We start from the raw sequence: 10,890 nt of genomic DNA on the forward strand, positions 1-10,890 counted from the left end.
CAAAGGTCTCCAAAGCCTCGCTGTGTCTCCTGCCATCTGTTCTGCTTGTGTGCATCATATTTACAGACGTTTCATTTACTCAACCTTGTGTTGCTGCAAAGAAAATGTTTCACTCAATGAATGAGCTGTTGATTTCAACTGACGAGCTAGAAGAACGAGAGGAAATACTTGAGTTTTATTAAATCATATGATTACTTTGTGTTAGCAGAATGAGGTGCAAGTCTTTATTCAGTGATATCTTCCATCTGCTCTTCCTTAAAATACAGATCTGAGTTATGTGTTGAGATATACAATGGTAAGATCATTTTCATGTGTGTTATATCTGTCAGTTTGAACATGTTTAATGACTTTACAGCTTTTCATCTGTGTGCTTCTGATTACACTTGCTCTGTGTTTAAGAGGATGTGAGGGAAAAATCATGGATGCCCGTCTAAATTTTAAACTTGACCTTCAATTCGAGCTCAAGGTTCAGAGGTAGTGTTTATTGAGGAATTGTCAGTAATATCTTCCAACAAACTCTTCTAGTTTTAAATCACATGTTAAATATCCAAACCAGCATGTTTTGATTCTGTGCTGTGGCACTTGTTCTGAAGAGATTTGTTTGAGAGATGTTTATGATGTGAGCACACCATTCACATTGATTGTAATATTAGGAACGATGTAAAGAAGTTGTATTTTAGACAAACTGAATGGAATTCAAATGGAATAAATCTCTTTATTTACTCTTTTCAGTGCAGTATATGTAAATGGATTAAACTGTAGCAATTTACTTATAGTGTTTATGCAGTCAGATGTGTTTCTATTTTGTGCATCTTTATATAAAGAATCCTTTTATGCTTCTTTTAGTCTTGTGACAATATTACATTAATTGTGATATTATTTTCAGCACTGAACTGAAGTGACCAGCAGAGGGCGCTGCAGCTCTTCTGACATCTTCACTGTCTGCTGTGGATGTGCTGATTCACGATTTTATTTTTTCAAAATGAGTTGATAAATTAGAAAGAATCAACTGCAACTTTATTTCTCAAATGCTGCACATTTCTTTGTAAAATAAAAATATATTTTATGTAAAATATGCGGAAATAAACCTAATATGAAAAAGAAATCAAAATCACATTAAAAATGAATAATACAAAAGTCTCTTTAATAGAAACAAACTAGACTCTGGCTGTGCTTTTCCTAACTTGGAATTTTTTCTATAAAAATTAAAGAAATATCAGCACATCCACGTTTACAATTTTTGTAGGAAACATAGCGACCCCTGCTGTTCAAAACATGTATTGAGTTTCTCACCTCTGAATCGTCACATATTATAATCGATTTTAAACCGGCTCGCGGTAAAACATAAAGATCATTCAATGTAAATCAAATCCTTCAAAAACTAGAGAAATAAACCCTCAACGAAAACAAGATTTTGGATTTGAACAGTTGAACTGTGGAGTGGCTGAGAGAGTCAAATGAAGCGTGTTATGAACAGTTACATGACATCCCTTGCTGTCAATCAATGATCACGTGACTGAGACACTGGACAACAAGTGGTGAGCAGTACAATAATTGTTTGTTTGGATAGTTTGTTTAGGTCATTTATACATGTCAGCACATTGTATTCTTACACTAGTGATGTGTGCATGTCACTTTAAACGCTGTCCTGACACTCAGATTGATGAGGAGAAACTGCAGCAGTTTGAGAGTTTAATGAGCAGCAGGGTTTGAGACTGATGTGTAGTGAGACCTGAACATTATTAGTGTTGTGTATAGCAGCTCTACGTCTATGTAGAAAAACAGCCCAAAATAATGTCCAATGATGTGTGTGTCTGCTCAAAGTGTGTTCTCTATGTTGTGTCATGTTTGATCTGGATTTACCCTCAGGGTGCATTAAAAGTAAATATAGTACACACATCGCCTCTGAACATTCTTACATGTCATCTCTAGTCTTTAGATGTTATTTGTGTTTAAATTGGGCTGTAATCATTCTTCATTTAATGTCATTTCCTAACATGATGAAAGAAAGCACAGTACTGTACCGTAGAGATGTGTTACGCTCCTCTCTTTACACTGTTTGGTGAAATATTCATCACAGACTGTCCACTCTTCTTCATATGTGTTAAATCTACTACAGGATCACATCAGCAGAGCACTGACAGCGGAGCAAAACAATGCTTTGGTCAAATATTCAGATGGAACGATGATGATGATGATAATGATGATGTGAGACTGTTTGGCCGACAGAGATGTAAAGAAAACGCTCTGCTTTCCTCATGTTCTCCTCATGTTCTCCTCATGTTCTCCTCATGTTCTCCTCATGTTTTTCCTCATGTTTTTCCTCATGTTCTCCTCATGTTCTCCTCATGTTTTTCCTCATGTTCTCCTCATGTATTTCCTCATGTTCTCCTCATGTTTTTCCTCATGTTCTCCTCATGTATTTCCTCATGTTCTCCTCATGTTTTTCCTCATGTTCTCCTCATGTTTTTCCTCATGTTCTCCTCATGTTTTTCCTCATGTTTGTCCTCGTGTTCTCCTCATGTTTTTCCTCATGTTCTCCTCATGTTTTTCCTCATGTTCTCCTCATGTTCTCCTCATGTTTTTCCTCATGTTTTTCCTCATGTTTTTCCTCATGTTCTCCTCATGTTCTCCTCATGTTTTTCCTCATGTTTTTCCTCATGTTTTTCCTCATGTTCTCCTCATGTTTTTCCTCATGTTCTCCTCATGTTTTTCCTCATGTTCTCCTCATGTATTTCCTCATGTTCTCCTCATGTTTTTCCTCATGTTCTCCTCATGTTTTTCCTCATGTTCTCCTCATGTTTTTCCTCATGTTCTCCTCATGTATTTCCTCATGTTCTCCTCATGTTTTTCCTCATGTTCTCCTCATGTTTTTCCTCATGTTCTCCTCATGTTTTTCCTCATGTTCTCCTCATGTATTTCCTCATGTTCTCCTCATGTTTTTCCTCATGTTCTCCTCATGTTTTTCCTCATGTTCTCCTCATGTTTTTCCTCATGTTCTCCTCATGTTTTTCATCATGTTTTTCCTCATGTTCTCCTCATGTTTTTCCTCATGTTCTCCTCATGTTTTTCCTCATGTTCTCCTCATGTTTTTCCTCATGTTCTCCTCATGTTTTTCCTCATGTTTTTCCTCATGTTTTTCCTCATGTTTTTCCTCATGTTCTCCTCATGTTTTTCCTCATGTTCTCCTCATGTTTTTCCTCATGTTCTCCTCATGTATTTCCTCATGTTCTCCTCATGTTTTTCCTCATGTTCTCCTCATGTTTTTCCTCATGTTCTCCTCATGTTTTTCCTCATGTTCTCCTCATGTTTTTCCTCATGTTCTCCTCATGTTTTTCATCATGTTCTCCTCATGTTTTTCCTCATGTTTTTCCTCATGTTCTCCTCATGTTCTCCTCATGTTCTCCTCATGTTCTCCTCATGTATTTCCTCATGTTCTCCTCATGTTTTTCCTCATGTTTTTCCTTATGTTCTGCTCGTGTTTGCTCATGTTCTTCTTATGTTTTGCTCAAGTTTTGCTCATGTTCTGCTCGTGCAAAGATGGTGGACAGGAAACATTGATCTTCACAATCTTGTCTAAAGGTTTAACAGAAGTTTATGAGTAGTTTGAACTTTTGGGCAATTTAAATGTATCATCCTTTGTGTTTTTGTTAACTGTTGCTGTAGATGTTATTATGGGTTTTACACCAAATAAGGTTATAAGTGGAGATGTTATGAGTTTGAAGTGAGTGTGTGATGTGGAGGTCTGTCGGGTGTTAGTCGGGTGAGTTTTGTAATCTCAGTGGTTGCTAGGAGGTTTTTAAGTGATTCGTAAGACTTTCTGTGTGTTGTCCAGCGTGATGCTCTGAGGTTACAAAGATTTAAAAATTGGGATGTCGTGTGGATGAATTGTGTGTTTGGGTGTGGATATCTCAGTGTTCAATAATGTAGATTTTGGTTGCATTTGTGAGTTAATTCAAATGTAAAATAAGCTTATAAACTCATAATATTGAAATTAAGACAGTTCTTAATTTTCTTCTCAAGATTGAATTACAAAGCATATGTCATTCATTCTTATGAAACAAATGAACACTTTCTTAAGAAAATATTTGAGAACTTCTAAAGAAGGAACAGTCTAAAGAGCTTCCTGTCTTAAGAACAATCTCATATTTTGTCTTAAGAACAGATTCATGAATCCGGCCCTAAATCTTTAATTATAATCATGCAGATGAGAACACACTGACATCAGATCTCACGACGTCTCATTAGATTCTAGAGTTAACACGATGGAGCGGTCCTGAGAGGTTATGTTAACTGTTCATTAACACCTGAGGTGTGAGTGTTAGATCTATAAATACAACAGGACCTACACGTGTTTGTGTGTCGAGCAGGTCGATGAGAAAGAGTTGTTCAAGTGTCAGTTCTTTGTCTGAGCATGTTTCCCACGATCACATTTTTCAACCTTTAGTTAGTGTGTAATGTTGCTGTTAGAGCATAAATAATACCATCAAAATGATAAAGCTCAAAGTTAAGTGCCAAGCGAGATAATGCCTTTAACAGAATTCTCTTATTAAGGACTACAGCCCTCTTCTTCCCGGGTACATGATGTCACCATTCCGAGTGCTTTTAATAACCACCGCCCAACGGAATACACCAAAAAAGGGGCGAGATCTTCTTTAGAGAAGAGGAAGAGCCGCTGGAGAAGTGTTTGGTTATCAGAGATCGTAAACATTTGACTGAGCTACACGCTAAACTTCTTTCACTTTCATCACAGTCCTACAGCTGGTCATAAGAGTTCAGCGACACACATTCTAAGAAAACCAACGCTCAAATAACAGCTTCATGACTTTAACATCAGCTGTGAAAACTGTTTTGTGTGATTCACTGATATTGTGTGTGTTTGCGCTTACCTCTTAAACACTTCTATGAAACGTCCTCTGAAGTCCTGCTTGCAAATGTCTCCTGATCTGCTTGTTTTATTATTCAACTCCGGTCCAATATAACACTAACGCTTCTGTTATTAGTGTTCATTAATATAACCGGTCTGACACCATTCGGTCCAGTGTAATTCCCCTCACCATAGTAGTAAAAAAATTGTCGTCTCTAACAAAGATTGACGTTTGCACATGCACTAGCAGACCTCTGCTACACTTCCATGGATCCACATGTTTTTAACCGATAAAGTGAAGTTGACGCCATCGTTACTGTTTATAGCTCAAAGCCAAAGTTTATGAATACAGGTGCACTGAGAGGCTGATATGGTGTGGGTGGGACATCTTCACACACACGCTCTAAACGGGGAACCAATCACGACAGACCTGGTCAGCTTCTATAATCCAGGTGTTTTGGAAGGAGGGACTTTATATAGACCGGAAGAAATCCAGTCATTTAGTGAGAAGAGGGACAGCGGTGAACAATAAGCTTGAAATATGTAAAATATAAAGTGTTTTTTTAATTAGAAACATGAACATCCATTGTTTAACACCCAAAAAACACAATCAAAGGCTCTAAAACCGCCAAAGACTTGCTCCTTTAACTTTGCTTTTGATCATGTGCACACCACAGACGTCACAGCTCCTCCCCTGCTCACGGCTGGTTTGTTTGGTCCTTTATTCGTTATATATATATATATATATATGTACATATATTCATATGTACAGTATACCCCGCTATAGAAAATCTGTTAAGGTTGACATTTAATTCCGTCAGTGACCAGGTGTACCTCTGAATGAACAGCTATGGATTCTCTCTCTCTCTTCCTAATGCAGGAGCTCTCTGTGACTTTATTTCCAGAATGAACAAAGTGATATCTGTTTCACACAGTGTCTTTGAGCTCAGATATCAGAACACAGAATGTTATCTCTTGTCCAGTCGTCTTCATGTAGTGTTTGTTGTGATGATGTTATGGAGGTGACATTGGGGGAATATGAATGATTCATATGGCAGAAGAGGCTTCATGAATGTCAAGCACTTTCTCCTCAGGCTTCACAAGACCGTCGTCACCTAATTGATACACAAGACCGTGTCCTACAGATCCAGCCGAGCATAAACACACATAAACAACGCCGACACGGAAGATGAAGGTTTATGTTTATGTTGTGAGCTTTGTGGAGTGTCACAAAGGACACTTTCGGTTTTGACCTTGTGTGATGATGACCTCACCATCTCAGACACTTCACATGACATATGTGCCATTGCAATGACGGATCCATTATAAACCAAACATAAAAAAATGTGATTCACACATGAAGACAAAACAACAAGAAATTCTCTTTATTTGTGTTCAGTAAGAACAATTTATTTCTCATCATCTCTTATTGGAGGTGATTTTTCACAATGCTCAATGAAGTCTCAAATCTTTTTGGATGACGTCATCAATCCTTCTATGACTCCTCCCTTCATATCACCTGACTCCATTCTGCTATCTACGTTTCTTGTTTTCATTTACAAATTAATTGATTTATAAATGAATTAACATATTTAACACAGCTCAGTCCTGTATTGACAAACATAGATTGTTTTGTTAGGAAATCAAGCTTGTTTACTATATTTTTAGAAAGAAATGTGTGAATTTTTACATAATTAAAATAAAACCTTAAGTAACCCCTCCCATGTCATCAGCCAGAGGATCATTCAGCTTGTGTTTCTGTGTTGTGCGGTGATGATGTTATTATTCATTTCCGCTTCTGGCACATTCAAGTGCTCCATTTTGAGACATTTCGCCATCTTTTCTGTCTGAGAACAGGCGGTCGTGCCCTCATCTTAAAGTAAGGAAAGGTCACTCATCCTCTTGAGCGCGTTTATCATTGTGATACATCAATGCCAACTCTTTCTGTCATCTCCTGTTGTTATGCTGCATCTTTGCAATCGTGATGTGCACTTAATGCCTCAAAGAGGAGAAAATATCTGCTTAGAATGTACAGAAGGCTCCGAAAATCTGACACCACATCACAAATCTCACACTTTTAAACCTAGAAAGGATAAACGATTTGCAGAAATAGCAGAACAGTGATGATTTAAGGACTGTTTTCTGAGATGGATGTGTTTTAATATGACAGGTGGTTGGAGGAGGAGGTGGAAACCAGAGAAATTCATGATGTCACATGATGAGTCGTTTTATCGGTAGTGCAAACTGTTACATTTGTTAAGATAAATAAAGATTAAGAAACATTGTTTCTAATGAACAGAATTATTTTGTGTAGCGGAAACATAAAATAATGATCAGTGTAATGTGTTCAAACGTAAGACTCGTCTTTGTCAAGACAAGAAACTCATATACTGTATTGTGTGTTGAGAGATGTGTGTGTTAATTGTTGTGATTTTGAACACGGTTAGTCAGAATAATAAGGTTTTTATAAAGGATAATTGAATCTTCTGAAGTCAAATAATAAAAAAATGTCTCTAGTATTATTGCCGTTTTGACTGCGAGAGAATATAACGTTGTGCTCATTTTCATATGGATATAAAGGGCTGGGCTCTGTTTAAGTGTTTTAATGATAAATCAGATGGACTGAAATACAGTCCTGTAATCTTCTTTACTTCTTGAGAAGCGCTCTCATGAAAGAGGAGCTGAGGGTTTCTTGTGTATCAAGGCAGCATTGCTTCTCTCTTCTGTCTCAACGCATTAAACACGTGCTGAATATAATCCACGGATAACATCGTTGAGTACATTTACAATGAGATTCTCTTCTCATTTTACCTCATCTTTAATCCTCTGAATGAGATGAAATCAGCAGCCAGTTGCTGTGGTACAGTGATATCAGTTTAGTGTAAGAGACATATATCAGCATGACTTCACACACCTTTCTGTATATATATGGTGAGATGGTGGTCTAGTGGGTTAAACCACTGAACTGGTAAATCAGAGGTTGCTGGTTCGATCCCAGCAGCCACCACCAGTGTGTCCTTGAGCAAGACACTTTACTCCATGTTGCTCCAGGGGGATTGTCCCTGTAATAAGTGCACTGTAAGTCGCTTTGGATAAAAGCGTCTGCCAAATGAATTAATTATATTATTAATTATAAATTATTATATCAAAGAAGAATGTGTTGACTTGTCTTTAAATACATTTGCACCATTTTTGCATCCTGGTTTTTACGTAAATTCAATTTACGAAGATTTTAAGTAAAAATAACAAGATAATCTTTTTTTCTGCGTTTACACAAATATATCAGTTCGCTTGACATTCTTTACTTAAAAAATTGTGTATCACAAGTTCAATCAACTTACAGTGCTCATGTGGGCTGAACTTAAATATGTCAATCATTTACCTTAATGTTCATATAGCATAGTGAAGTATATTATTATAACAAACAGTTTTGAAATAATCAATGACTGATTTGATGTCTGTCATTGAATGATTCTCCACAGAAGCACACAACATACTGCACTTCTGGTGTGTGTCTTCCTTATTGTGGTTAGAAATATGATGGGTTGAACGTGGTCTATACTTACCAAAGCAAACATGAATCACATGAATGGTAACTTCACGGAAAACGATAATTCACTACAAAACAACATAAATGATACTAAATACATCCTAAATTTCTTTATACACCTTATAAACATCTATATAAATGCCCCAAAAGTGCTTTTTATTAAAAAAAAAGCATGAATAATCAAACGTTTCAGGCACAAGGGCTTATGGGTATTCCTCACAGCATTTGTACTGATAATATTAAGTTCATTGCACTGGAAATGTATGTAAGGTTTACTTAATTTTAACTGTAGTTTGCACAACTCAAATTTTTTCATTGACTTTATGCATACTTTTGAGCTTTTCCTGTCATTTATATTTTTGTGTTGCACGAACAAAGGATTATAAATTAAGATAGAAATGTTTTAAATTTGTTTATTTTTAAGTAGAAGATACTTAACAAAATACAATATGGTTGTTGAGACAACAAATCACTTTTTACAGTGTACATGTATGTTTGAATCAACACAATCTCATAGCAATTCAGAACTAGTTCATGAGGTGGCTGATTTGTCTGAAGCCCTGAGATTTCATTTATACGTTGTACGTTGTACAATTCAATTCAGTTTTATTTATATAGTGCATTTTACAATGATTCATGGCAGCTTTACAGGAAGAAAGACAAAAATAAAAACAAAAGTATTAGAATTAAAATAACAAGCAGTCCATCATTGCTCTGGTTGTTGGGCTGGAGCTGGATGATCAGTTATGTCCACAGGTTCTCACATGAGGATGGCACGTGGAGATCCGCTTCATTATTGATTTTCTTATAATTGTACGTTTTCCTTCGATTTACACTCCAGGAAGTCATGGGAATTAGCCACCTCCTGAAATGATTATGAATTACATTAGGATGAACCTAAAGAATGATATCTAATGTATGGAAATTGAGTTCACTTTATATTAACCAAAGTTCAATAGTACTTAGTACAATATGATGTTATTTGTCTTTTAGTGACGCAACATTCTGTCTTGACCCGTGTGCCCTAATCCATGTTTATATTCATCCTACACGCTGGTGTCATTGAAGAGCTCTGCGCTTTAGATTCTATATGATATATGTGTGTGTTCACAAAGTGTTTGTGAAATATCATAATTTATTCTGTAAACACTACCACTGGTTGGACAGTCATGTATATCAGATGTGTAACATCACATGTTCTCCTGCTGCAGCGGTATGTGATGTACTGTAGATCTCTGTGTGGCGTGTTGAGGAAAGGCACCTTGAGCTCAGAGTGTGTACAGACTACAGATCAGAGAGAGAGAGAGAGAGAGAGAGAGAGAGATGTGGACAAACATGGCTTCCACGGGAAGAGTCTCCCTTCAATGGGAATCCACTGAGATGCACCTTTTATCTTCTTTTATAAAGAGACTCTTAGACATCGTCTCATCTCAACAGACGCTTCTTTAGGATCTCTGCTGCTCCTCATAGACACCAATGAGATGATTCCTTCAAATCTGCTCAATCTTAGATCATTCTCTCAAGAAACAGAAAACACAGTATTGTATGCAAATCAATGATGCCATTCTCTGTAAAAAGAGACTGAATGACTGTAAATATTCATCTGAAGCATTTCTTCATACTCTTGCGGTAAAAAGGATTAGAAATCCAATTCAACAGTTTAATTGATATTCTAACTCAAGAGAAAAGTTTTGTGATATTGAGAATTTAATTCCACAGTGACTGTCAAACAATGTTGTGTACAGTCGACACAAACCCTGAGGTTAATCTGGCTCTTATATGCAGTTTAAAATAGTATTCTGATGTTTTCGCTGTATGGTTTTAAAGTGCAATGTTTCATTTGTAATTTGCCGTCTCTGTTATTTAACCATGTGTGAATAATAAACCAATAGTTTTGATTTTACCAGATATAACCTCTACTGCAGAGTTTCAATTTACAAATCTATCGAATCTAAATTCATAACAAATGCAGATGATGATAGATTAATATCTGAGATTAAAGGTTGTTGAATTATTCTGAAGGTTTCTAACTAGGCAATCACACATTTTCGACTGTGAGGAAATTATTTCTCTCCAATAATGAGCGACATATGATGTATGAGGCTGGTCATTACATGAAATGATGTTTGCAATAATCTGTCTGCTGTCCAGAGCTGTACACAGATGATATCAGCCGGTTCAATAACTAATTTAACCTCTTTCCTCCTGTCACACGTGACGTCTGGTCCCCAGGGCCTGTCCTGATGTTCCACTGGGGGGTGTTTGAAGTGTATCTCATCACCCCTCCATATACAGTCACCACACATTTCACTGAGAACTGTTTTTTTTGGTTTGTAGAAAATCAATAACTGTAAACAATAAATGGCCTGTGACAATATTTGAACAGAGATAAAGACTTGTGTATTGCAAACGTTTAACAGTGTGTAGTAATCAATACATCGACTAAACTCATCTGGGTAAGACTTTATGATGC

Source organism: Triplophysa dalaica, chromosome 8 (assembly GCF_015846415.1).
Source record: "Triplophysa dalaica isolate WHDGS20190420 chromosome 8, ASM1584641v1, whole genome shotgun sequence".
Lineage (NCBI taxonomy): Eukaryota > Metazoa > Chordata > Actinopteri > Cypriniformes > Nemacheilidae > Triplophysa > Triplophysa dalaica.